At 35.9% G+C, this 24,559-nt stretch overlaps 1 protein-coding gene across 6 annotated transcripts in view; it reads right to left on the reverse strand.

Moving 5' to 3' along the window:
* Positions 1-24,559, reverse strand: part of GRM5 (glutamate metabotropic receptor 5) — a 247,122-nt gene that overhangs the window by 62,900 nt on the left and 159,663 nt on the right. The gene's annotated exons all lie outside the window — the stretch shown is intronic.

The raw sequence follows: 24,559 nt of genomic DNA on the forward strand, positions 1-24,559 counted from the left end.
CTGTGGGGAGAAAACCTTGGATTCAGTGTTTCCCTGACACTGGGTTGATGCTACTCTTACCCGAGAGGATGTGACTCTGAGGACAGGACCTCTCACTGTGCAAAGGGCAGGACTGTGCTGCAGACCATGTCCATACTTCTCCATGGAGCATGGCCCAAAGAGCCAGAAGCAATTCTTGAATGGGGCTGGCACTGCTCAAGCAGAAACACCAGCACAGAGACAACATGGCATTGCATCTGAAGCAATTAATCCTCCCTGCAGACACGGCTAATGAAGCTGGGCAGAGCATTATGCAGATCCAGGTGTTGCTCCTATTTCTTTGTTACTCGTGGCTGGAGCTTTATGGAGTCGTGTGATACTGTACTGCATACAGAATTTTAATATCCTTCTGTTAACCTTTCAGCTTGCAACACTCTAACCACAAGGAGACAGAAGACACTGAAGACCCGATTCAAACAAAATGTCACAAACTTCTCAGGATAATTTTTCCCTTCCCCTTTTTCCCAATAGATGTTCTTGGAAATACTGGAATTTATGAAGTTTCACTCAACTCTAAAAATGTACATATCTCATTAGAGCATTTCAGATTTCTTCTGTTTTATCATGAACATAATATTTCAGTTTTTCAAAAGCCCCAGGTCTTACAGTCAGAGATTTGGAGAAGAATCTCAGATTAGCATTTTCCCCCCTTCTGAAAAGTCAGTGATGTTGACTATAGAGAGTAGTTTTAAATCCTAAACGTTGAATAACTGAAGGATAAAAAATAAGCTCAACTTGTCCTATTTTAAAACTTCATGATTTGTTTAAAGCTAGCCCTTCTGTAAGTTAGTCATGCTGTAGTGATGTAGGTGACCTTTATATGTGTGGATCTGTTGTTCTATTTTGATCATTCACTGCCTGTCTTAAACTTTTCTTCTGCACTGCAGAGCAGGCAGGAGTCCTGCTGCAGACACCTGGTGCCCAGCACATTCCTTATGCTGTGCACTCAGCTGTCCCCACACAGAGCAAAAGCCCTCAGAGAGTGACTCCTGCACAAGACACAACTTCAGCAGAGCCTGGACTCGACTATGTATTCTTAGCACAGCTGCAATGTCAGTAAATAGCAGCTTCACCAGGCGGCAAAAAAATATCCAGTGTCTGGAATCAAAATGAAGGAACCATTAAACATGCTTCAGATTTCAAATGCACTGATTTACTCAGCACAGAAGAGTAAAATATGCATCTGTATTGCAAGGAAAAAGATGAGCATTGCTGTTCAGCTTGAAGATAACACTTGGAAAATTTACCCTCCATCTTAGGGATTAACACAGGTGTTAATGTTCTCAACTGTACTCAAGAGGATCAGTGAGACAAATACCCCTCACTTCCACCAGGAATGTTTGTTGGACAGAGTTAAAACTCATTATATGTTGTTTTATGATAAAAATCACAGAAGGTGTTTTAAATTTATGACTGATTTAACCTTTCCTTTAAAAGATTTGTCTTGTTCTTTGGCAAGTTTTTAAGCAGTTTTATCCACCCTCATGAAACCTGACAAGTTCTTGAATGCAGGAAGTGATAGGTTTTGTAGTGTGGGATTTTTTTTAACTGGGTAGAATTTAAAAGAATTAAAGCCATGCTGTCAGTGTCCCAGCTTTATGAGTTGTCTCATAAAAATGTAGAAAAAAGCCTGTTTTCTTTTAATTAATGTCTTTATCATTTTCAAAGGCGCAGTTTTGTAGATGTAATCCAGCAGGGTGCTATAAAATTGACAGTATTACTTCATGACTAGCTATCCCTTCTAAGAAGATTTGCAACAGAGATATCATTTTATACCTTTAAATTATTAAAAAAGATAAAAATGACAACTTTGTATTACATAACCCTCCTTCTTAACTCTTCTGCAGGAGCCCTTCTTAATTCAACAGAGCTGCTTCTCATTCAAATAAGTATTTCAGCTTAGCTTCTTGAGTAAATGGCATTTAGGAATATTATATAAAACCCACTCAAAGCGTGCATTGTACAGAAAATGATGTAGAGATAACAAAGCCTCAGATGGACAACGTGACAAAGCAAACGCTAAACTACTATCCCAAAGTTGGTCAAAGTAGAGTAGGTACACAGGATAGAATGAATATTAAAAAAATCTAGTTTTTAATTTCAGAGGTAAAGGGTGAACTAAAAAGTGAGATGATCTAGAAAACAGGCTTGGTTGAATTAGCTGAAGATTTACAGCCTAAAGAATCAAACACAATACTAGGGGAGACGTGCTGTTTGTCTTCAGGTACATCAAAAGCATCAACAAAAAGATCACAAATTGTTTATCATATTGAGATAAGCATTCAGGACTTAAACTGAAAAGAGAATGACTCATAGATACCAAGAAAGTTTCCTCACAGTAAAGAGAATGAGGAGCTAGAATAGCTTGACTCTTAGGGGTGTCAGAGAGCAAGACAGACAAGCATCCATCTGGATATAAATGTCCCTGCCTTGCTGAAGGGATAGCAATAGGCTAAATGACTTCTTGACATCCACTATGCATTAGGAGTTGTTGAGATTTGACATATGTCTGGGAATGATGATTCCGTAAAAGCCAGCAGGTTAGACAAAAAAAATCAAATAAAGTTAAAACAATAACCTTCCTTCACAGCTTCCCCAGCTTCTCATAATGTTTTACCTTAGTTATTTTTTCATTGCTGTATTTTTTCTCTCTATATATAGTTGCTACGGGAAGCAACAAGAAAAAGATATTTATTTAGGCTAAATAATGTGTTAGGCTATATACACAGCTAATTCCAATGATGCCGCCAGGGTAGGTGGGAGCGTGCACTGGGTCAAAATTATTCTAAATGAAAATGAAACTGTTTTATCTATCTTTTATTGGGTGAAAGGAAGATTTTTTACATCTCATCTCCAAATAACACTATCTCAGTCTAATTAAGATAATCCTTTGAGGTTTTAAAACAGAAAAGAAATTCTACGTTCCCTAATTTAGACATTTTGGTTGACAGGTCTGGCAGTTTGAGGCCACTTGCTCAGTTTTGAATATCCATAGCATGGATTCTGTTATATTGGCCCTATGTGTAAGACTTGTCACTTCCATAGTCCAAATGAATTTTTGTGGGAAATGAAACTCCAAAACCAATGAGTCAACAATAAAATATCATATTTGAACAACTACAAAATGATTTGCACTGATATGCCTACACACTAAACAGACAAATATATAATTTTTAAATATTACAAATCTTTTATACTGTTTAAGACATTTCTTAAATCTCAGGTATAGGGTTTATAATATTGATTTCAGTGAATATTTTCAGATTCTTGAGAAGTCTTTCAAGGAAGTAGAAAAATTCTGGCACTTTTTAAGGACAGATAGACTAAAAAGTTTCAAAGTGGAAAATCCTATGCTGATAAAGAGATTAAATACATACTATAATTGACTATTTTTCCATTCAGTACCACAATATCCTTCAGGGACCACTTCAGATTGAAGTACTCCTGAACAACGCCAATGCCTGTTATGGATTTGTTTCATTCCACACAGTATCTTGAAAGAGTTGGAGCTTTGCTGTTCTGAGAATTGAATTATAGAAAACCATACGCAACCTGTGATTTGAAGACCATTGACTATAGTCTGCTTCAAAGTTTAGCAAGAGCATATGTTAGATGATACAAGAGGGGCAGAACAAACAGGTACACTGTGCAAATTGTCAGTCCCTGAAACTACTGCAACCCTTTCCAGTCACTATTTTGTGAATATTTGACAATCAATTCATTCTAATTTTATTTTATTAATAAATTAAGCAGCAATGAGTTGCAAATATGATTTTTTTGGCTATTGGAGATATTTTTGTTAGCTGCTCACTCTAAAAAAAGGGTTGTCATTGATAAGCTTATCAAGGCATCAGGTATATACTATCAAGATCTATCTGGTATTATAAAGAATATACTATCAAGATGTAAAGACTTTTTGGGAACTAACTAACTAACTAACTAACTAACTAACTAACTAACTAAGATAGTGGAGTTATCTGCTCTAGGCTACTGCCAGTCCTGAATGGGAGAAGGTAGCAGGGAGAGGTCTAATGATAAGCCAGCTACAACTGCAATCTGGTGGTCATCCAGAATTTCAGCTGGAGGTGAGGCTCCTGCAGAAGATCATGTTACCTGATGCCCTGTTTTTTTTACACCAGTTCTTTAGAGCATAGAAAGCTGCAGAGATGTCTACTAGTTTGATCCATTAAGAGATTCACTATACTGAATGAAAGTTTTCAGCTCTTGGCTCTGGACAAATTATGATGAGTAAAATGTTGTGGGTTAGTACCAGTGAGCTGACAAACATAGCTTTAGGATTCCTGTGAAAACCACCTGGAAAATTCAGCACACATTCTAAAACTCTGTTTCTAAGATTAGACAAAATACTAAGAGACACATGTACACAACAAAAATAGACTCCCTTTTGCAAACTGTTCCACTTATTTTCTAGGTTGAAAATGCAGCAGGGTCTTGGAATCAGTTGAGCTGATTTCTTTTTCTCTGAAGTCCCTTTCCAGCTATAGCTAACATTATTACAGTAAATGAGTGCATTCATTATGCTGTAGACTGGTCTTTTTTTTTGTTATGCAAAAATCTGTTTGTAGGCAGGCCACATAATAATGATGGAAACTGCTGTTCTGTCCACGTCTAATCACTCTCCTGCCAAAAATCTGACCAACAGCATTTGAAAACATGTTTCTCCACCTGTGTAGGAGGTTTTGTCTAAGTGGCTGTCTTTAATTTTCATTTCACTGTATTTCTCTGCTCTTCCAAGGTTTTTTCCATATTTTTTAAAAGCTCTAAAAGTATTAGAGTCTTCACATTCTTCTGAAAGCACTAGTGGTCTTGCAAAAGTAAATTTGTTTGGTTAATACTGAGGGGAGGGTGGCATTGCTTTTCCTGATCAGCTGTAAACTGATGCATTTAGATGACTTCATTTTACAATAACTGTGCATGCAATGAATTCTGATTTTGCTGCCTGGCTTTTTTTTTATTGCAGATCCTCATTTTTTTCCCTTCCTTTTCATGCATTTTATAAAGATAAATAAAATTAAGGGTAATTCAAAGGAAAGAAATTACTTGATTATTTTTAAGCAGTATGGCCCTCATTTTTGTACAAGATGATAGCTAGAAGTAGCTATACAGTGAATTTGGCAGATAGCTTACACAGGGGATTACTGGTACTAATTACTTTCTGAGTATCCAAACTTCCCCAAGCTGGGAAAGGTTGTGATGGTAACTTGAGGGATCGGTAGCCTATAGCAACATCTAATTTGCATGAAAACAGAGAGTTTTGCAGCTGCCTTCTTCATCTGTAGTTCAGAGCTGCAAAGTAATTCAGCCTGACTATTTGGGTGTAGAACAAAATACAGTTACCACTGAATGATGTCTATTTCTTTACGTTTGCCAGGTGTCAAAGCTGATCATTTTAACTGAAGTAATATCTGTACATATAAGTCATATGAACTGCCCCCTAAATTGAAGGGAAGTTTACTTGAAAACTGCTGAAAGCACCAAGAATCCTCAAATTGTGCTGTGTGCTCTCTTAATTCCTAAATAATTCTTTCATGAGGAGAAGGAAAATATTTGATGTATTTCCAAGATGAAAGGCATTTTGGATGGCTAGACAGCTTGCTTTCCCTAAGATTAAATGCAAAGTTGTGCTACAGTTTAAGCCCCTTTCTTTTTTACTAGGTTCACTCTAGATCAATTATTTGTAAAGGCTTTGAGTTTTGTCTAGACTAAATAAACCCATTTTTATCCAACTCCAATATCTGATGAGCTGATTTATAAATTTGCTGTCATTCAGGGTGTCATTATTCCTGAAGTGCCCAGCTGGCTCTTGTCTCTATAGACTCAGTGCTACCTTGGGATGGTCTGAAAATGCTGACAGTGTCATGGATGTGACTTGGGTGCTGCTGTCAGTGAGAATCAAAATGAGAGCTCTGTGGGCTAAAGATGAGAGGGCAGTGATGGGGCGTCATCTTGTGATCTGTACAGACATAGGGATGTCCTATCCCAAGCTAATGTTTGTCCACATTCCAAGCAGGCATTTCCCACACTGTGTCCAGTCTACTGGCTATAGCTACCAGGAGAAACTGATAGGCCTTTAATAAGGGGCAGGGAGGGAGGATAAAGCAAGCTTTTCATGAATCTATGTTGTGAAAAGAGGAGTGGGAAGCATTTTTCTTCAGATTTTGCATTAGATAAGGATGGTCAAATGAGCGTAAATTAAATCTGTTTGAGAACTGGCCATCAGGCATCAGGACTGCTTCCATCACTGTTTTTTTTACAATTCAAAAAGACTACTTCATATCCCAGGTGTGTATTTTCCAAACATGGCAGCAGCTTTTCTTTTCAACAATGTTAATGCTGTTGAGTCATATTTATAATTCACTCTTAGCTCCTCAAACTGTAAACTTCTCCTCGTGACAGCCTGAAAGCCACCAGTTACATAATGTCAGCAACAGCAGAAAAACAGGAAAGGAAAAAGAATGGTTCATGTCTAAACCACTTCAATTTCATATGTATTTTTACTGTGAGAATACTGATTTTTACCTCCTCCAGAATGCCAAACTTCAGGATAGCTTCAGGGCACAAAAAAGTAGTGTCCATTGCTATACAATGTAATCTACAAAGGCTATATAAACAAATAGCAAGAAAAGTAATGAACAGAAATCAGGGCTTGGCAGAAACGATAAACAAATAAATACGTACTGTCTTGAAATGCTGTCACAAAGATATTTTCTGTATATCCCATGGCCCTGCAATGGAAACATCTCTGGGATGACTCTAGATGCAGAAAGATCCTCAGTTTGTTCTACAACAGCACAGACCTATAAACTAGTGCTGCATTTCTACTCATGATTGCTTGCATTTATTCAGAGGATTTTTCGTTACATCAAGTCCACCAGGAGAAAAATAATCTATTCTGAATCAGAGCTATGTTATGATAATAATTTACTGGGGCTGCCATTGTTGGAATAACCCCCCATTAGACATCCAGCCTCCGCTTCTAGGGACATGCAAAAACAATCTCTAAGATAAATTCAAATATAGTCATATGAATGAACAGATAAGTGTGACAGCCATAGTACTTTAAAAATATCTCAGAAATGGGCAAAAAAATTGTTTAAGTGAAGCAATTTACTTATTTGAAAGAAAATGTAACATGTATAATCATATGATTTATATATGCATTCATATTTTTTTTTTCCTGTGTATATATTTACAGGATTTTAAGCCTGAAAAAAGTAACATGCAATAATGTCTTATGTCTGTATGCCAGCTATTAAGTGCTTTTAACCTGTATTCGTGAAGTTACTAAACTATGCTATGAAATATAATTCAAAACAACACTTGAGATGTTGTCTCTTATTATTGTAGAATATAACTTTTGGTAATAAATAATATACTTAATGTATAAACAAGGAACAGAACTACTAAATATAAATTAACATATCTAGGTATTTTATAGTGAAGTAAACACTAAACAAAAATGAGTTTAAAAGCTGGACAACACAAAATAAAATTTAAAAAAGCATTAGTACACTTCATATTTCAGTAGTTACTCATAATAGAAATGCATATGTTAACACTAAACCTTATTATTTTGAGGAAAATTTGTTTATGACTAATCAGGAACTTTAGGATGAACCTTTGAACATGGAACAGAAAAGTAAGGATGGTATGTTAACGATATAATTGGCATTTTAGGACCTATTTTAAAACCATGCCTATCTAGAAAGGTTCCACTGGTCTAATAGTACAGAGGTAAGCAGAATATTACTTTCTAAAAAGTCTTAAATCTCCAGACTTTGGTGCATCCTCTAGTAAATCTAGAGGGGCTAATATGAAATTTCTATTTGAACAATACATAGCAAATTTTGCATGTGCAAAGGATTTAAAATGACAGATGTTATGTAGGATTTTTTCAGAGAAAGAATAAATAATTTCAAGGCCATAAATGCAATAATTAGCACACAGATAATTAATCAAAAATACAATAAATTACTATTCACAGTCCCCCAGGGAGTCAGTAATTTCAATATTTTTTTTGACATCCTGTTCAGTAATTTGAGTTAAATATGGCAAAAGAAACCAAGTTAGACCTAAAATACAAACTGTTTACAAACAGTGTAAATATACTAAAATTCTCCTTCTGCTGAAATCAGCTGAAGCTTTGCCACTGACACCAGTCAGGACTGCCTCTTGCTCAGATCAAGACATATCCTTCTAATGAATTCAGTGCCTGCCCTCAGACAATAGAATGTGTGATGATTAGCTCATCCCATCCACTCACATTGGTATTATCCATGGATGTACAGAGAATTGAATTATAGAGCAGCTTTATAAGCTCTTCATCTTCTAAAGCTCAATTCAGAATAATTCAGGCATCATGGGCTAGAAACATGACGTTCATTTAGTCAAATGTTTGAGGAGGAGTTGTGACTGTCAGAAAAAGAACATCACTAGACAGTCATTGGCTTCAGAGGAAGAAAATGTGTTAAAGACCTTGCAGTCTGACTGCCTCTTGCTCTACAGCATTCAAAGCCACCTTCTTCTTGCAAAGAGTGTGTCATATTAAACATGCTGACACCTCAGAGCAATGATGCAATATGTATATCACAAGATTTGAGAAGTCTGGACGAAAAGATTGGTTACTGCAGCAAATCACAAATCTTTTACAAGAATCAGAGCAAAGGAATATATTTACATCTTGGTGGCACAAAGTAATCTGAAACAAGAGTGACTTCCATTATTATATTTCTTTAAGTAATTGTGTCTCTTTGAAAAACCTGGTCTAGTGGAAGGTGTCCCTTCCAAGCCAAGCTATTCTATGATTTTATGATTTCTTTTGCTGAAGCAGTTTGTATTTCTCATTTCTACAGATTTAGAACCATTATTAGCAAAAGCAAATGCACATCTATGCACTCAACTGATTTTATATAAATTTCTTGAGTTGCCCAGAGCTCGGAGTTAAACATTTTAAGTAAGTGACTGTAACTCCCACAGTGAATGATTGCTTTCTGTTGCCATCACACAGACATGATAGAACTCGCTTTACTATGCTCAAACCAAAGCCCATGGCACTCAGCAATCTCCCCCTCATGGCGTTCAGTAAAAATAATTTTATATGCAGTCAAGACCCAGAAGAAGAATTTGAATAAGTTTAGCAAACATCAGCTCACATGTTCTACCATTTTAAGGTGCAAGAATCTGTGTCAGCAACATGAAGCAATAGAAGTCTGATTTGAAGTGGTCTTTAGGATCACTCCAATTTGAGTGAAGGTAAGATTGCAAATCATAACACCCCTTCACAATATCACTTTCCAAACAAGTACAGGAAACCTTAAAAAATCATGGCCAGTGGCTTCTTTACCACCTCTTGGTGCTTTAGGATGTCACTAAAAAAAGTAATTTCTCTCAGCACTAATATTGCTGAGATGTCTTTACATTCTTCTAACCCATGTGGAGGAGGAACGTTTATAAAACAAGGTGAGAGAACTCATAGATATGAAACCCATTAGATCAGGACTATTAAATTTTGCCCAGTTTCTTTGTTTAAGTGGGCCTGATTTTCATTGAACAGCACTTTTATACCTCCTTTGTTGTATTGAGTTGACAGAGATTTGCCTTAACAAAAATAGAATGAGGCCCATGGGTGATCTGTACCCTAAGTGTGTAATTGCCTTCTGCATTAGCAATTTGCTTAATAATATAAGTAGTCAAAGTGTAAAGTTGAAAACAAATGCCATCCAGAATATACTGAGAGAAAAAGCACAAAAATGTGATGAGATAATCACACTTCAAGTAAAAGTGTGTCATTTAACACACTATTTGTATTTAAGTCTGCAAAGAAAGCATGAGGATATGCTTTTAACCTATTTTTGTTGAAATTACTGAAAACAATGCTTATACTCATGCAAAGCCCTTAAGACATCATAATCAGGCTTTAGGTTTCAGAAATGTGCTATGGTTGCCACCAGTGAATCCTGCAAGTGAAGTTTGGCAGCACCTCCATCTCTGTCTCTGAGAACACAGTCTATGGCTAAAACTGCTCACTCATCTGCAAATATTTAGATCTGGTTTGTGGAGTTTTGTCTTTAAATCCATTAAAAAAAAGCTTTGAAAATAAAGGACTGTTAATGGCCTACAAAAAAAAAAGACCAATTGTATGTTGGGGTTATCTAAAATGCTTAAATATCTGTTCTGGGTACAATACAACAATAAATAACAATAGATTGTTATTTGACAAGTTCTTTCAAAAATTGCATTACAAAATACATTCCAGAATTAAATTATATACAGATGACATGAATGAAATAAATTTAAAAAATAGTAATGCAAAATCAATACCTGATTCTTTTCTGTAAAATAAATTGCAACTCCATGAAGCATATGCCTGTCTGTGTTGCAATTATATGTCACAGATTTAAAAAATCTGAAAATTTGAAAAAAAATGTTGTTTGAAAATGAACATTTGAGACCTACCTTGTTAATATTTCAAAGTGACATGAAAGACATAGGACAAGGTGATATGATTCCATCAGCAATTTTTTATTGCTCTCCTTAATATATCCATGTCCTAAACCAATGATAACTTATGATAATAGAGACTAATCTATCATGATTTATCAGTTCATACACAGCAAGACCTTTCCTTGTGACAGCATTGTAAGTGAAAACCTGCAACTAAAATAGCAAAATATGCCTCCAACTAACATGGCTCACATGTGATAACACATTTTCTATCTATTCCTCCATAAATGGTGCAATTGTAGGACTATATTGCTAGTTTAAAATCTTATTTACACATTTACATTTAAAACACTTTCCTCCAGGGTTCTTATTCAAGGGCAAGTCTCTTGATGATTGTAACTGTTTAGCACTAGCTTCATGGGCAACCCAAACACTATTTATTGCTGAGAGTAGCTTAATGAATTTTCTTGTTAGGCTGTATTTGAGCCAAATCCTAACATGAATATTCCACTGGAAAATTGATTCCAAAATTTATATATGGCGAAAATATTTTCCAGAAATTTGATTGGCATTGGCCAACATGAACAGAGAACAACAAAGCCTCTACATCATCTTACATTTATTGATTATTTTACATATCTTGAACTATTAGTTCCATAATTTAGTTCCCTCCGTTTAGTTCAGTGCTTGCAATACTCTAGATATTTAATAAAATTTTATGGGAAGGTCTTTGTAGCATTATGAATACCAAAGAAACGGATTTCTTTTACAAACAAACAAACAAATAAACAAACAAACAAAGTGATCTTTCAAAGCTAGAAAAAATGTACAGTGCTGAATCCGTATCCATGTTACCAAGAAACAGTTTTCAACTAAGAAAATATAAAAATATGGAAGGAAATATTAGAGTCAAGATGGGATCTATGCCAAAGCAGATCACTAAGCCATGCTGAACATTTGAATGTACTCTCTTGAATCAAAGTGTCAGTAGATAGTCTTCTGTTTCCCTGGCTTAAAAGAAATACTGATTGAGGACATAGATTTGCTCTTCTAACTAGGAGAAGCATGATAAAAGGTGAAGTGAGAAGTGACTCTGAAAGGGGTTAGTATCAGTAGGGTTATGATTCCTAAGTGAGTTTGAAGTATAAAATCATATAAGTGCTAGGAGAGCTGTTGGTTCTAACAGCAAGTCGCAATGGCAGATTTTCTCAACAGAGCTATGTAATTTAAATTTTGTGATAATAGATTGGTAGAAGCTCTGCTTTAAATAGAATTATGCCAAGAAGAAAAAAATAATGTTTTTTAAAAGGGTTTATTTTGCTTGTTTTGCTTAAAAATCTTTTGTGTCATAAACTATTGCTAAATCCCTTGAAGACTTCAGGAATACCTAACAATAGTAAATCAACGGACATCCTTGACCTTTTCAAAGAACGCTTACAAGGACTTTTCAAAAATGCACTCTATAGTCCAATATTAGCAGTCTCAGAGGCCTTAAAAGGAGCAAAGGAAAGAAAGCAATATGAGGAAAAAAAAATCTCAATTCTCCAGGTTGAGGGACATTTAAAAGTTTAGTAGAAAGAACTTGCATGCCAACTTTAATTCATTTTAATTTCAAAATGAAATACTATTGAAATACTATTGAAATACTTTTTCTAGTCCATTTAATCCAAATCAATTTGAAACAAAGCTGTTGTAATTTTTTTTCCAGATAACCCTTTCAACAAAACTGGCTGACAGTATGAAATCTAGATATTTTATATAGTTTTATTTGACTGCAACTCTGTGGTAATTAAATAAAAATTTCCTATTTACACTGTGTATTTTATTTTATAATTTTTAAATCTATGTTGCTTAAAATAAGATAAATTGTATGGTTTCAGTACTTTTATTTATTTCTCTTTTTATTAAATTCAGCATTAAAGACTGTCCTGTTTATTCTTAATAAGTTAATAAATATATCTTAAGAATATATTTACTTATTTTCATTTGTCAGTATCAACCAGAACTCTGAGTACCTCAACAAAGGGTGCCAAGGTTTTATTGGATGATGATTCTTAGTTCGTGTTGTATTCAACATCCTGGAATGAATATTTGTTTATATTACTTAACAAAATGAAGAAAATATTTATAATCAGATCTCTTTTTGGCATTTATTTTTCTGTAAGTATCAAGCTGATATTATTTTTATTAAAATCCTGTCTGCATCAATTTATTAATTGGAAGTGTGAATGGAAATGACTAAACTATTTGGTGGTTAGACCATTAAGCTTGGGAATAGAATCCTTAGGCTGGAAAAGGACCTCTAAGGTCATAGAGTCCCACCATTAACCCAGCGCTGCCAAGTCCACCACTGAAACACATCCCCAAGTGCCACAAGAACATTTTGGTGATTTCTCTATGTAGTAGAACAGAAATACTGATGAGACTGAAAGAGAAGTATCTCAGAATAACTTTTAAGGAACTTACTGATAGATCAATTTCTATCCTGATTGGAGAGAGAGAGGAGCTGAACATGTTTCCCAGGAAGGTAAACCCAATGGAGGTTTGTGCAACCACAGTCTCATGACTGCTGGTTTGTCACAGGTGAAATAACTGTGACATTCTACCACAAATTATTGCTTAGCATGTTTCTCCAGATATATATATATATATAGTGTCACGCTATCAATCCATATATGCCTTCATCCTCTGCAATATCCTGGGAAATGTATGAATAGCCTACATGACAGAAATACAACAGACCCATGGTGGTGTCAAAGACAGGAACAAACGCTGTGAAAACCAGCTGCTTGAGAGAGCAAAGCAGTCATTCCTTCTGAACATGCTATGCTAGGAAACCCCACTGACACTGAGGTGCCCCTGTGGTGTGTGAGTGGGCAGTGACACAAAGCTTATGACAACGTTTGCTGACATTTGCCCAGCCAAGAACACATATTCATAGGAAAAACAGCTTCTCCAGTGCGGTGGAACAAAAATTTAGCAATGTATTATGTTCGTTGTGTTGCTGTAGCTTTGATTTCCTTGAGGCTGTTGTAGGAATAGGAAAGTCAAGGAAGAAATACTATTGGGTAAATAAACAGAAAAAAGCTCATCTGCAAAAATACTCTTTCTGCAATGATGGCAGTATAGTAGGGTAGAACAGCAGTTCATGAGATGCAGATAGAACCTTGGTGTGTGGACTGCATGAAATCCAGCCTTGAGGGGTGACTGCTTATTGGAAACACAGCTACCTCATACTCCAAGACAGAAATATCAGAGGTGGACAAAATTGGACTGTAATTTGGTCCATCTAGTCATGGCACATGAGGTAAAATTAAGTCTACATGGCAAAGGTGGAGAGAAAGGAAAACCATGTGTTTCTGCACATGGCAGGGGGTTGGACCTGCATGATCTTTAAGGTCCCTTCCAACCCCAACCATTCAACAATTCTATGATTCTTTGAACCTTGGCGAAAGAAAACAGTAATAATTTTGGGCCTGAGTATACCAGAAAAACACCATTTTCCTTAAATAAGTAGGTCACATACTGCATTACTTCTCGTTCTTTTTATTTTTAATTTCCTTAACCTTGCACTAGAAATGGAATTGTAATAAGCACAATAGCATGGGGAAATGTAAAATAAAGGTGCAATTAATACAGTGACTAACAAAAACCAAGACATTGCCAATGTAGGATTCTTCAGGAAAGAACACTGCGATATACACAAACCAGTTTTACTTTAATTCCTTCCATCCCAAAAGAGATTAAGTTGACTAGGAAAGATACTTTAATTTAGGAGGAAATATCTAAGTGCAAGATGCTGTCAATGACAAAGTGCCATCACAACTGAGGTCTGAAGAGGCATCGTGCAGATGGCTCCACCTAATGTTCAGGACAGTGATGTCACGAAGCAGCCTCTCTCCTCTGATGGGTTTCGTCATTATTTGGATTCTTTTCTTTGTCTCTTTCTGACAGTAAATCAGGAATTCCACTAATTGCGTTAGGCTGGTAGTGTGTTACAACTGAGTGTCTATCCACATAGTATTAGAGTGACAAGAGGTGTGGACTCCACTTGTGATGAAATAAAGTAACTTGTGTTGATAATTTCATAGTTCCCAAAAGTTTAGAAACTTGTAAATACTCTTATTGATCCTAAAACAAGATTATCTCATCATTGTATTTTATGACATTTGAGGGTTTTATTTTGAACTTATATTCTTAAATTCTCTCCTGTACTGTGGACTATACAATCCTATACAGGTTTGGAAGAAAGAATGAATTAGTTTTAGTGGGAAAATGCATTTGATTTCTTATTTGAGAAAGATAATTAGTGATAGTGATGATCAGAGTACACTTGGATTTTGGGAATTTATTTCTGAACTCTTTGTGTCTTTGGGAACTATTTCTGAACCCAAGACTCATGTTTGTCTGTATTTGTCACACATCTATTTATATCCATCTATATTTTTATAATTGTTTTAACCACTTGAATTGCTCATAAAGAAGAAAGATGAAAAGAGCTGTGGGAACTGAAGAGATAAAACTGCCTTAACCAACACCTTCAGAGAGAAAATAAAAAAGAAGAAATAAGAAGTACTTTTCTTGTAAGAACATGCTTCAAAATAGACTCAGCAGCCAGGGTCTGATACAGCTAAACAATTCTTATATTTTGATCATTTATAGACCAGACTGCCTTCTAAAGCTCTGCCAAAAGGATTATAAAGGAAATTTAAGTATTTTGTGAAGATTTTTCATCCCAGAGAGGCTTCTACAATAAAAGCACAACCTTATCTCAGATTCCTATATTAGTCACAGAAAGTTTAGAATGATAAAAGAGTTTTTGAAATTGCTTAGTGTTCTGAAATCAAAGTGCCTATGTGACGAGAAAGAATTAGGCAATAAGAATCGAAGGAAAAAAATTTATGAGACAAATAAACATAGTTTCTAAAAAGAAACATATAACTTTAATTCACAGAAAAAAATCCCAGCCTAATCCCCTGAAATGCTAAAGGAAAAAAAAAAAAAGAATGTCAGATTTCCATACTCATGCAATTAAAAGTCCCAGAGGTTTTTATTGTTTTAAAATGACACAAATGAAGATAATGCTAATAGGAACTGTTATAAAGTAAGAGGAGTGGGAAGAAAGACATGAAAATACCTGAATAAGAGTTATTTTCCTAATCTGAGGCAGAGGTTCCCAAACCATGAAGTATTAGCCAAGTATATGGACACAACTGAAACTAATAAATTCTTCTGATGCACTCTCTCAGTGGGATCTGTTCTGGCTGGTGTGAAATTTGGCTTATAAACCTGGGAATAATTGATCCAGAATATTGCCTGCACAACATCCCCATGTTACTCAGAAAGCTATACTTACTTTGGCTATAGCATCACTATTCTCTGGCTAATATAATTAGAAGTCAAGCTGCCAAGAGGCTTGTGACAGCAAAACAAAATATAAGGCTTTGATTACAGCTCCTGTGACAGAGCAAAGACTGAGGTCATGGGGAACGTAATAGAGGTGTTTTATTTTCTTTCTCTTTTGTTCATTGTTTTCTTAGTGTTTTCCAGCACATTGCTGTCAAATGTCTTGGGACATTTTCACAGGACTGTGTTTGGCAGAAAATACTTGGATTATTCCCTGAAAAAAATTAACATTGTAAGATATAGTTTTTACTCATCCAACCAAACCAATATAATCAAAAATATTTTATGCTCCTAGGTATCTGTTCAGCTCAAAGTGTAACACTTCCAATAGACGGACAACCAGAGAATTCTGGTTTTATTTTACTTCATTGTTTGTTGATCTTGAAATTATTTCTGCATTGAAGGAGGTCTTGCCTGTAAGATATACAAGTAGAAGTGAATTTAATAATAGAACAAAAGTGCAGCCACATTGCCAAACTGAAAAAAAATGTAACTCAGGAATTATTCAACTTGGAATTTCATGGCATATGTAGGATAAATTAAAAGAAGAAAGGCATAACTAAAGACTACAACCACAGAAAAAAAAAAAAGGAAAAAAGTAAAGGTTATTCACACTGAAAGTATAAGAAAATTGCTGCAGTTAGTTCTGTGTGGGAGGGATAAATTTTCCTTTACTTTATTCTCTAGGATGCTTGTAACTGCCAAAGGACAACAGTAAAACATTCCAGAAAAGAGGTAGCAGTGGTGCCAACTCCAAATTTAAAAGGAAACATTACAGAAGTGCTATTTACATCAGCAAATATGGGGTGGTGAAATGCAGGGGATTTCAAGAAATAGAAGTTTGATTAGCTAACAATTGTCATTCAAGTGACTCTCCTTAGTTTCATCTTCCTTTAACATGCCTTTTACTAATACTTATTGCTTTTGCTCTAGCCATCTATCATTCCATGAAAAACCATGGTCCCAGAATGCCATGTCTTTGATATGGTGCTGTGTCTTTGATCTGGTATCCTTTCCCAGCAGAACATGTTGACTTTGTCTGGTAAACTTTGTTTAAACTGTTCCTTGAGGTGTTCTTGATCCAGTAGCACATAAAGAAGCCCAAGTTATTAAAACAAACGCTCATTGATGCTGAGCATTCGTCATATTTGGGAACTCCTTGGACCTGAGAAGTTACAATGGTGCATCTGTTCTTTCTGTTCTTATTTTCAAAGATTCATTCTTGAAAGACAAAGATTTCTACTGATGTACATGTGTGCTGTGTAAGATGCTGATTCATTAGAACCAGCTATGAAAGTGGAGGGATTTGATTTAGATGTCTTCCATAAAGCAATTGTAATTCCAATTGTCATTGGCTCTAGATTGAAGTAGAATTGGAATTTCCTACTGTATTATAACTTACTTCAGAGTATGCAAACTAAACTTCTAGTTATTTATAAAAAGTAAGATGTTAATTTTATCCTATTCCCCTAAACTTTTGCTATAATTGCTTACAGTGATGGACAGTGCAAACTTTTAGGTGAAACTGAATAATATCTCTTCTTCAGGAGAACTTACATGAAAAATTTAACAGAAGTATATTTACTTTTTCCTTTTAAAAAAGAAAAAAAGGAAAAAGGTATCTAGGTTGAAGTATATCAACCTCACTTCCATTGAAATAGATGTAAGGCAGTAAATCTTTGTCTCATTTTATCAAAAGGTTTGAGATTCTGTGAACTTTGTGACAGACATGATTTTCTCTCCCATCTCTCAAAAGACAGACAATCCTAATGGTTTCTGTTTTGTGGTAGGGTACATTAAAGTGTCAGCTCATGACTGTGTCCTCTAAGGCATGAAATAATTAATAGCTGCCTACAGTACTGAACAGTGGGACTCCAACCTTCTGTAATACAAATTCAGAAATATCTTTAATTTCTGCATTTCTTTCTGGATTAGTTTTGCTCTTGTCTAATTTTATATGACTAAAATTATATCCAAAAATAAACTTTTTGATATAAAGTAAGATGGCTGGTCCTTACTTTCATCTTCTGCATGACTATTTCACACAAACTACACCTTCAATCCTGAGTAGAACCACAAATCCAGCCAACATTTCTTTGCCTTTTAGACAGCCTTTCCACTGGGTGTTTAACATTCTCTCTTCATGCCAGTGTAGCTCATTTCACAGGATGTACACCAGCCTGGATGAACAAGGAGTTATGAAACCTTCTTAACATTTTTTGTCCAAATCTATCTTAGGTTTAGGGCATTTGCTTGAGACACATAAGCTCAGTCTCCTTTGGACCATGGAGAATCCAGAAGACAAGCTTCCTATCTCCTGGCCAAGTGCTGTAAATATTAAGATATTACATGCAAGACAAGTATTACCTCTAACAACTTGTCTCAGCAAATGTCATAATGGTAACTGTTAATGGGAGGAACCCATTCAGTAGATGTTTGGCTTTCTGTTGCATGTTCCCTAATTAAACCTGTATGAGGATTGAGATACATGAATGTCTAACTTGCAAACCTCCTTTTGGTCAGGGGATATATCATGATGGCATATCATGACTTTGGTCAGGCCTGTGGAAGCAGAACCACATGTCCTAATGACATAGATTTGAGGCTTCTCCCATGTCTCAGAGCAGTGGTCAGGCAGAAGAGAGAGATAACAGGGGTGAGCAAGACCCTCTGAGACCTGAAGGACTTTGTTCAGTTTGAAGGGATGAGAACCATTGTGCAATAGGATAACACCAAAAGGGAGCTGATGAAGAGAATATTGCTTGTTGTCTCTATATAGGTAATAATAATTACAACTTATTACTCTAATTCACTCTTATTCTGAGCTTCTCCATGCTACTCTGTTGGTATTTAGGGGTCTTTAACACACAGATTTCATCAAACCTAGTAGGATTCCTCCCTTTAAAAGCAGTCTGCAATCAACATAAAACCATCATATCAACCATGTTCTGGCCATATGAAGGGATATACTGAGTAATAAAAGAGAAAGAAAAAGGTCAACTACTTTTACTTTTACAAGCAGACAGTTATGCCTTGGAGCAAGAATAGAGCTGAAACTACTGCTCGAATTTGACCTGTGCAGCAGCCTGGGAATTCAACAGTTAGTATGATCTGAAGCCTTTGTACTCGGTTCAGCCTCATCTCATGAGGCATTTTTGAAAATTTCAGTATGAAGCATATTCATCATTACTATGATTCAACTCAGATAATTCCCAAAACCAAGTACACCTGGGTTTACATCCCTGTGCAATATCACAATGATTTTACTGCTGAAGATTTCATTTAAGATGTGAATGAGCCTGGGGCATTCACCACACTTGTAAAATACAGTAACAATTACCTGCTATAAGCCCAGCAAAATAGCTTACATAAAGTCTGTGAATTCTACTCCGATTTCTTTCATCTTCTATGTACAGTGATGTGATGTAGCAATTTAGGATTCCACTTTGATTCAATTATTGGACTTGCAGTCTCAGCCTGGAAGCAAGGTGTTAGGGTTGTAAACTGAACAGAGGTTTTAAGGACTGTCCCATTCCCTTAGCACAGGCTACAATGTCTGGACACACACTCAAATGTTACTGGTGACTGCATGCATTGCTGGAAGCACTAGAGTAAGAATGGTGTCACAAGTTGATTGTTACAAAAAAAGCATCAGGATGAGAAAAGAGCACTGATTCCAATCAGTGTCACATACTCTCAGAATAGCCCATTCCAAAATAACACTACTCAAGCTCCTGCAAACGAAGCAACAAGAGCTAAAAATATAGAGCAAATCCTGCAAGTTTTACATATAAACATCCTTCTCAATGAAAATTCATCATGTAGTGAGTGTGATACAGAATACATTGGGATGGAGACATATCAGTCATGCTTTGGACGAAATGCATGGAAGATCAAGACAGTTTCTACTCAGTATTTGGAAAAAGGAAAGAAAAATATCCCAGGTCAAAGAAAATAGTGGAATAACATTTAATTGTCTTGCTCAGAAGGTTGGCAAGCAGCACCTCCAGAGGCAGACAGCAGTGACTGGGTTAAACAAGTAAATCTGGGAATGGTTTGAAGAGATGTTACAACTAGAGCTCAGTTCCCAAATTCCTGTATTGGTGCTGCTTGGTGGCAGCATACAAGAATCTCAGGAGTGGACTAAGTACTACACAACCAGTGAATAAAACTACAGTTCTTGTCTCAAACCAACTATGACAGAAGAAAAGATTTTTGAAAAGATGAGACAACAGTTAGGGAGATGCTTTGGAATGCTGTGTCGGAATTGGTAGTTATGCAGGGTTACCTCTGCGTATGAAATCACTTTCTCAGATATGGGTGTTTCAGGTACCCAGCTTAGTGGCACTTTTAAACAGTCAGCCAAGTGACTTCAAGAACAGAAAGTCTGTGCAAAGAAATAGAAATTATGAAGATGGATGAATGCAGCTGAGTTTGGAAAATGTTCCTTCTGTAGCTTAACTACATGCCAGAGGCCATTCTGGTGCATTGCAGATCATTAAAAAACCCAAGAGCAGGACCCACTACTTTTGCAGAATCACCTACTTGGGAGCTGTAATTTTCATTTTAGGCTCACTGCATCAGTAAGCTAGATTCCTTTTTTTCTGATTCAGGCATCAGACCTGCTTTATTTAAGATACATATAAATTAAGGCCATATTGAATTACGTAGGAGAATAAGGAAGGAAGTAGTACTTCAGGTAGTTGTAAATTAAATAAATTAATTAGAAGGTACTATGTAGCTTAGCATTCTATTTTTCAACATTAAAAAATCTAAGGAGAGATTAAGGAGAGCAACCAAAGAGACTAAATTTGGGTTCCTGTCAGTATTCTGAGGCAATGTATCAACTTACACTAAAAAAATGTTGAAACCAAACACTTTGAAAATAAAATCCTGATAAACCACTTTTCAAGTCATAGTCTTATAAAGGATATCCCCATTTGAAGCATTTGCAGGGCAGTTTGATGAAGTACCAAGTAAGTTAGGCTCTGAATTTCATCTGCATTCAGTTGAACTTGATTCCTCTTTTAGTTACCTGTTCTTTGATGAAATGGTTTAAAGTTATTCCAATCAATGAGAAAGAATATTTTGAACCCAAACTGCAAAATAAAGAACACTGTAAACTCTGCAAATGGTGTTATTTCAATGAACTATTTTTTTACCTCCTGGGATAAAACTGCGGCAACTGAAAGTTTTGCTCATTAAAAGAAAAAAAAACAAAACAAAACAAAACCAAAACCAAAAACAAACAAACAAAAAAACCCAAAAAGCAATTGAACAAAACAAAACCCCAATCTAAGACTAATTGCATAAGAAGATTTATCTGTCTATAAAAGTTAGATGCCATACTTGTAAAACAGCTAATTGAGATTACTCTGCGGAAAAATCTTTGGTTCATTATTATGTGCATTGGATAGTTTGTGTAAATTTAGTATCTAACAAGAATTTTCCTGAGTAGAAGATGTACGAATTTATTTAAATACAGCCTGGAAAAGGGCCAAAATGCTTCTAACTTATGCTAGATAACCTGTACCTGGGAGTGAGGGGATGAAGCAAGTAACACTTGGCATCTAGTCTTCCTGGCAAGAGCCTCGGGAAAAATATAATGACTGATTTGTGGATTTTATAAGTAAATAGGGAGAAAAAAGTCACTTTCACAAATAATTCTAAACACATTACTGTGTAGACCAGTTCAGCACCATAAACTGGTCATTGCTACTGGTAGGTTGTAAATCTCACTGCATCATTGCAGTTGGCTGTATCCAGCCTCCAAAGACTACCTCCCTGCTATAAAATCTCCACTTTAGGCACAATGACTAGTCAAGTTGAAAGAAAAAAAATAACTTAAAGTATATATTTTTACTCCTAAAACATTCTGGGGCCATTCCCTGGCACTGTTGAGAAATGGCACTGTTAAATTTGCCCATGACTAAATGTTTTCTTTCTCTCACTTCCTTTGGCAATAGGATCTCACACTGCCTGCTGAGAGCAATTTATGGCAAGTGCTATTTCCCAAACCATTCTTCTGTCCATGAAAGTGCTGCTGGGTTCAGGTTAAAATCATGCCTGGGAGTGTGCTAATCATACAGCAGTCAGAACAATGATGGATTAGTGTTGCACTTTGTGTCCTGAACCAGTTTCTTAACTGCTGTAAACACACAGAATAGCACCCTGCAAGTTACAATATTCAACCATCTTATTTTTCATGGCAAACAGATTCCTGTAATGTTGGACACAGGTTCCATCCTTAAGTTATCTTGGTTTTCTTATTCTTCTCTGGAAGGCTGCTCAGGAACATTAGTTCTTTCACCATTAGGAAAAAAAGTAACATTTCTAGTTCTTCCTTACTCATAGATAATAGACATGATTTGCTTTTCTATTTTTTTTTTGTTTTATTTTTTGTTTTGTTGGGATTTTTTAAATAAATTGCTCCTTCCTTTCCTTCTGATTTTCTTTTTTCTTTCCCACACAACCCTGAGGGTCCTCTTTAAAGGGAACAATTCAACCCTCCCCATCAACTCAGCAAAATTATTTCATCTAATTTTCCTATAATATAAGAATCACTGCTTACTTATTAAGCTTCTCTCATTCGGATTTGAACAGAATTCTGTGGGACTAAGAGCAGAGCAGAGTATGAACTACTTTTACCAGAGTTTTTTATTTCAGCATTTATCTAATTGGAGGAAAACAATGTGTGTTAGGTGATCTTCCTCTTCTCTTGAGCTTATTTGAGTCTAGTTAAAGTCAATAGAAAGACTCTAATTGGCTTCAAAATTATCAATTATCTAGTCTTCTATGAACAAACGGGCTTTCCAGCACAGGTGCTTTAAAACTAGTGGTAATCTAGAGTCCTTTATTTCACAATTCATTCCATCACTAAATAAATTGTTTTAAAATTCCAGTGTGGGACCATGAATTCCTGCGTATGATTCATTTTGTTTATGACAATTTGTGTGAGGGCTCCTTGTGGCAGTTCATCAGCACATCCTGGTCAGTGTAAGCAAGCTTGGGCTGCACCCAGGTGTGTCAGAGCTACGTTCACGACCTCCCCTCATAGAACACCTTGATATGCTCACCACCATTCATATTTTCTGCATGGCATTTCAATGGATTTAAAGGGTATGTGATGCATTTGCAGCTAAGAGTGCTGCCACAAACTTCTCTGGTTGGAAGACAAGGAGGCTTGTTCACACACTCCTTCTCACCATATGGTCCCATCAGTTTGAGTCACTCCCTGTGTCAACAAGCTTTCACAGATTTGGAGCTGACACTACTTTTATTATGTTGCATAATGTCACTTCTTGTAATTGAGTTTCTCCTGCACTGGATGAAAGGATTCAGCAGTTCATTTTGAATGGATTCCAAGTGAAAATTGCTCTCTGATGCCTTCTTGCTGTCCTCAGATTAGACTCAGCTTAGTTGCACACCCAGGTTTCATATATCACTTTCAACCTCTAATAAGCCAGCAAGTTCATTGTAAATTAAGCATGATATATATCCTAAAAATAACAAGTTTACACTTGCTGCTCTATGCCAGTTGTTGGAAACAGCACATACCCTGAAAGATCTGACTTGAACTCTCCTTGAACTCTAAACCCATCCTTTGAAAAAAAAAACCCAAAAGTTTCATTTATTAGTCAAATTAATTATTCTAAAAAATGAGATTTTTTCTTTTTAAAAACATCCCATTATTATTTAAATTCATTGAAAAATTAAATTTATCTGGAGTCAAATATAAAATAGAAGCCAAAGCTCTATTTTCTCAGTGGGAGCTGAGTTTAAGAAGCAATAATTCTCCCTTTCTTATCAGCAGATTACCCCTGATAAGTTTTTTCCTACCTGACATCAGAAGGCTCAAACCTACTTTACTAGCAAAGGGGAAAATTCTGAGCCTCTGGATTATTTTGTCACTCTGACTAAACCAGATTTGTCTGTAGCTGGAAGCGCTTGAAAATTTATTCATCAGCAAAATAAGATATAGAAAAGTGATAAAAAATTATGCAATGATTTTTTAAATTTGGATTTATTTGTTAAAAATAGTCATTTAATACCATGACAGTTCTTGATGTTCATGTTAAATATGTTAAATGTCATCTTTCTTTTGCCCAGCTCTGGATAACCCAGTACAAGACAGATATAGACATACTGGGGAAAATCCAGTGAGGGGCCACAGAGGTGAACAAGGGACTGGAGTATCTCTTCTCTGAGAAAAGGCTGTGAGAGCTGGGACAGCTCATCCTTGAGAAGAGGAGGCTCAGAGGGGATCTTATTGATGTATATAAACACTAGAAAGGACCATGCAAAGAAACTAGAAACAGGCTGTCTTCAGTAGTGCTGTGCCAGGACCAGAGGCTATAGGCACAAACAGAAATACAGGAGCTTTCTTCTGAATATCAGGAAACAATTTCATTTTTTTACTGTGACAGTGGCCAAGCACTGAAAAAGGTTGTCCATGGAGGTTGTGGAGTTTCCATCCTTTTTGATAGATGTTCAAAACCTATCTGATGCATGATCCTGGGCTACTGGGTCTAGGTGCTCCTGCTTGGGTATGGGGTTTGGACAAGATGCCCTCCAGAGATTCTTTCCAACCTCAACCATCTTGTGATAGTGTGATTCTGTGATTAATGTAGACAGATATATATTAAAAAGT

The sequence above is a fragment of the Sturnus vulgaris genome, chromosome 2 (assembly GCF_052056855.1).
Source record: "Sturnus vulgaris isolate bStuVul1 chromosome 2, bStuVul1.hap1, whole genome shotgun sequence".
NCBI classification, from domain to species: Eukaryota; Metazoa; Chordata; class Aves; order Passeriformes; family Sturnidae; genus Sturnus; species Sturnus vulgaris.